The following is a 5,470-nucleotide window of genomic DNA, read 5'->3' on the forward strand; positions in this document are numbered from 1 at the left end:
GGGACTGTATTCACTGGAATTCAGAAGGATGAGAGGATATCTTATAGAAACATAAAACATTATGAAAGGGAAAGAAAGGATAGAGGCAGGAAAGTTGTTTCCATTGGTAGGTGAGACTAGAACTAAAGGACATAGCCTCAAGATTCGGGGGAGTCGATTTAGGATGGAGATGAGGAGGAACTGCATTTTCCCAGAGAGTGGTGAATCTGTGGAATTCTCTGCCCAATGAAGCAGTGGAGGCTACCTCAGTAAATATATTTAAGACAAGGTTGGATACATTTTTGCATAGAAGGGGAATTAAAGTTATAGGGAAAAGGCAGGTAGGCGGAGATGAGTCCATGGTCAGGTCAGCCATGATCTGATTGAATGGCAGAGCAGGCTCGGCAGTCCTGATGGCCTACTCCTGCTCCTATTTCTTATGTTCTTATGTCTTGGAAGCTGTAGTGGTATAATGGCTAACTAATTGGACTTGTATCTAGAGGCCTGAACCGTTGCTCTAGAGTGTCACATTTTATGGAAATTGGTCCACGGCAGCCTAGATGCCCATGAAAACTAGTTCCATTTGCCCATATCCTTCGTGAGTTTGAATCCTGCCACAATGACCACGGAATTTCAGATCAAGTAATTACATAAACCTGGAGGAACTGAAAAGGGTTTGCACCAGCAACATTGGCCATGAAATGACCAGATTATCCTAAAACACAAGACTCACTAATGTCCTTCAGAAGAGAAATCTGCCATCCCTATCCAGTCTGGCCTGTACGTGACTCCAGACCCAATGATGTGGTTGACTCTTAATGGCTCTCTGAAACCTATTTGGGATTTAGTTGGAGATGGACAATAAATGTTTCCATATCAGTATTATAAACATCTTGTGAAGGAGTAAATAAAACCCTTATATTTCATACCATTACCTTTCTTTTTGCATTTTTGTTGTTTTATGAACAGTTCCTTTAAAATTCTCTAGTTGACAATAGCACTGACTATATATAGTTGCATTTAATATTAGAATCACATAAGTTTTTTTCTGAAAGCATTGCCATGTACTTATTAATATTGAATTACATCTTCATTTTCAAAAACAATATACCCCTCATTTCCTTTGGTCTTGTGAAGAATTAGTTTTACAAAGTATTTTTTGTGAGCATCACAAAATTTTTATGTGTCTCTCTATCATCTTGTGCGTTACTCTGGATTTCCAGCATCTGCAAAGTATTCTGCCTCTACAAAGAACCCCGACTGTGTTATAGCTAGTTAGCTTAGAGAGCCCAGTTAACTTGTCTGACTGGGGTTTGTTGACAGATGCCAGGTCTCGTTGTGGTTGTCTGAACAAAACGTTGTTCTCACTGGAGATATCCAAAGGTGATTCCTGTACTGCCTCGCACTGGGGCTATACGGCGTTGAGGCGCGTCCCCTGGGTGGTGGATGGGGGATCCCTCGTGTGAGGGGTGCACCGGATAATATGGAAGAAAGTGCCACGAACCAACGTAGCCTAGGAGAAGGAACTCCGATTCCAAACCCGGGTATATAGGACTCGTTAGCCTTGGATGGCAGCCTATCTAGGAGAGGGTAAACTCTGATTTCAAACCCGGGCAGGTGGAGCTTGTTAGCATGGAAATGCCATCACATGGGGAAGGTGACCCTGACAGAAAACCACTGGTCCTCCAGGTTGGGGGTTGTGCAATGGGCTAACAACCCGTTCACGTAAAACAAGCAATTGTTACAGAAACCGTCAACAGATTGTCAACCACTAACCCAGATCTCGGGAAAAGCAGGGCCCCATTCAGGAGGCTGATGACGCGCTGCAACCAAACCCGTCAGGAAGCTGCAGGGCTGACAACCCTCCTTCACCCGAGGAAAACCATAATGGAGGTTCCAAAGCTGCTCTCACAGAAGAAATCTATCCTAATCGGAACATGGAATGTGAGATCGCTTTGGGAGACAGGTAGGTGCGCACAGGCAGTGAAGGAAATGAACCGATACCACCTCACACTCCTGGGCATGTGCGAAGCAAGGTGGAATACTTTTGGTGAGACCAAACTGCAGATGGGAGAAACTCTGCTCTATTCCGGCAAAGAAAAAGAGGAAGACCCGCATGAGGCTGGTGTGGCCCTGATGTTGTCTAAAGAAGCAGCCAGAAGTTTGTTAGAATGGGAACCAGTGTCCGACCGTATCATCACAGCCAGGTTCGAGTCCAGATTCCAGAAGGTATCCATTATCCTGTGCTAAGCCCCAACTAACAATGCAGAGGAAGAAGAAAAAGATCTCTTCTATACCCAGCTTCAAGCAGTAGTTGGAAAGGTACCTAAGCAAGATATGTTGATCGTCATGGGAGATCTGAATGCCAAAGTAGGCAGCGATAACACTGGCAGGGAGAGAGAGATGGGCCAGAATGGTTTGAGGAATATGAATGAAAATGGAGAACTCCTTACTGACTTCTGTGCCTTCAACGAACTGACCATTGGAGGTACCCTCTTTCCCCACCGACGCTGCCACAAGATAACCTGGGTCTCGCCTGACCATCAAACAGAGAACCAGATTGATCACGTCATAGTCCGCCAGCACTGGAGAAGTTCATTGCAAGATGTGACAGCCAAAAGAGGAGCAGATATTGGATCTGACCACCATTTGGTTGTTGCAAAGCTGAAGATGAAGCTGTCAGCCAAGAAGAAGCAACAGAACACACGAATAAAGATTGATGTTAGAAAACTACAGACGGAAGAGAACAAGAAAGATTTCCACATCGCCTTGCAAAACTGCTTTGGGGCTCTTCAAATAGAGGAACAAGATGAGAGAACAGTGGAACACGCCTGGATTACCTTCAAGCAGGCCACTGTAGGAGCCTGCGAAGAAGTACTGGGAAGACCACCAGTCAACAGTAAACCTTGGATCAGGGACGAGACATGGCAGAAGGTGGAGGAGAGGAAAAAGCTCAAACAGGAGTTGAATCAGGCCAGAACCCGGCAACAGAAACAAATCGCCGCCAACAGGTACAGCGTAATGGCCAAGGAGGTGAAGAAACAGCTCAGAAAGGACAAGAGGTCATACTTCAATGAAATAGCAGAGCAAGCAGAAACAGTGGCCAGTAAAGGGGACCTCAAGGCACTGTACACGACAACTAAACTTTTGAGAGGGAAGAAAAGCAATTTCAACAGATCTGTTAGAGACAAGACAGGCCATCTGCTCACTTCGGTTGAAGATCAGCTGGCGAGATGGAAGGAACATTTCCAGGAAGTATTGAATAGACCACCACCACAGAACCCATTTGACCTGGAGCCTGGAGACCCACTCAACATCAATATAGGTGAAATCACCAAGCAAGAAATTCGAAAAGCCCTGAAAAGCCTGAAGAACGGCAAGGCTGCTGGAGAAGACAACATTCCTGCAGAAGCATTAAAAGAGGGTGGAGAGGTTATGGTGGACCATTTGCATATACTGCTGAATTTGATATAGAGAACAGGAGAGATCCCATCAGATTGGAAGAAAGGCCTCCTTGTGAAGCTGCCAAAATCTGGAGATCTTTCACTGTGTGGCAAGTGGAGGGGATCACCTTGTTGTCCATTCCTAGCAAAGTTCTCACCAGGTTCATCTTGGAGCGGATGAAAGACACCATTGACCAGAGACTTAGAGATGAGCAGGCAGGGTTCAGGAAAGAGAGATCATGCATTGACCAGATAGCTACACTTAGAGTCATTGTGGAGCAGACAATAGAATGGCAAACTCCACTATATGTGTGTTTTATTGATTTTGAGAAGGCATTTGACAGCCTGGACAGAAAGTCAATGTGGAGCATCTTACGACACTATGGTGTACCAGAAGAGATGGTGAATATCATCAAGCAGCTTTATGATGGCTTCTCATGCATGGTCATCCACGATGGGAGACTGTCCGAAGAGTTCCTGGTCACTACTGGAGTCAGACAGGGATGCCTGCTGTCGCCTCTACTTTTTCTTGTGGTACTCAACTGGGCTACAAGAACAACCTATGCTGGTTCAGAGAGAGGCATCCCATGGACATTAACAGGGAAATTGGAAGACCTGGCATTTGCAGATGATATTGCAGTTCTCTCACACCGGCTTCAAGATATGCAGAAAAAAGTAGATTCCTTAGGAGACACCTCACAGCGAGTAGGCCTTAAGATCAGTCAGGAGAAGACCAAAGTTCTACGCATTAATAACAAACAAGAGGAGCCATTACGGATTGAAGGACAAATAGTTGAAGATGTAGACAAATTCACCTACCTCGGAAGCAAAACCAGTAAATCAGGAGGTACAGATGAGGACATCAGAGCAAGGATCGGAAAAGCCCAATATGCCTTCACAACCCTGCGAACTGTTTGGAGATCTACAGCCATCTCTGTCAAACTAAGCTCCGTATATTCAGCTCCAATGTGAAAGCAATCGTGCTATATGGATCCGAAACATGGAGAATCACTAACACCAGCTGCAACAAGATCCAGACCTTTCTCAACAAATGCCTCCAGCAGATCCTCCGCCTCAAGTGGTACGACAGAGTGTCAAACCTAGACCTATGGAAAAGAGCAAACCAAGTGCCCATTGTATTCCAGATAAGGAGGAGGAAGTGGAGATGGGTCGGCCACACCTTGAGGAAGAGCCAGTCGAATGTCACTCGACAATCACTCGAATGGAATCCACAAGGGAAGAGAAGAAGAGGTCGCCCAAAGCAAACCTGGAGGTGTAGGCTTTTGGATGAACTGAAAGCCGCTGGCCAAACTTGGGAGACTGCAAAAACATCTGCTAGAGATCTCAGGAAGTGGAGGTCTTTTGTCGAGGCCCTATGCTCCATAAGGAGCGAAAAGGATTAAAGATTCCTGTACTGAAATCTATGGGATGTCTTTGGCCATTTCCAGTCACTTGGAAATACTGGCCCTAAGCTGCTGAATTTAAGTTTTTATCCTTTTCATCAATTTTACTCCAATTGATTATCATTGTCCCATATTCTTTAAGCATGTCTTGTATCATACAATATGGTAATTTTTGGCAGAATGTCACATCCAAGAAGATTCCCATCATTTGCCATGCTTCTTCAAATAATGCACTGGTTGTTAAGAAGGGTCAGTGAGATGATGCCTACGGGCATCTTAATGTGTTTTTCAGTTAGTGAAAAACACCATCTTTCTAAATTTAACACAGGCTCCACATCTAGAAATGGATATGCAAATTCCACTATTAGGCATATCCAAATGTATGGAAATGTTCTCTCAGAGATACTTTGAAGACAAGAGATTCTGCAGATGCTGGAAATCTTGAGCAATGCACAGTGCTGGAGGGACTCAGCAAGTCAAGCAGCATCAATGGAGGGAAATAAACAGTCAATGTTTCGGGCCGAAATTCTTCATCAAAATCAATATTTTAAATTGCTGATCCATTTCCCAGACTTCTAGCTGCTTGGAACAATCTGGAAAAGTGGAAATGTGGCGACCCACTTCCTAGTGCACTCGAATCGGCTC

General features: G+C 44.8%; 1 pseudogene; it reads left to right on the forward strand.

Annotated features, from left to right (window-relative positions):
• The first annotated feature begins 1,697 nt into the window (after positions 1-1,697).
• On the forward strand, positions 1,698-4,825 carry LOC140729029 (uncharacterized; annotated as a pseudogene).
• Positions 4,826-5,470: the final 645 nt, after the last annotated feature.

Source organism: Hemitrygon akajei, chromosome 1 (assembly GCF_048418815.1).
Source record: "Hemitrygon akajei chromosome 1, sHemAka1.3, whole genome shotgun sequence".
Taxonomy (NCBI): Eukaryota; Metazoa; Chordata; class Chondrichthyes; order Myliobatiformes; family Dasyatidae; genus Hemitrygon; species Hemitrygon akajei.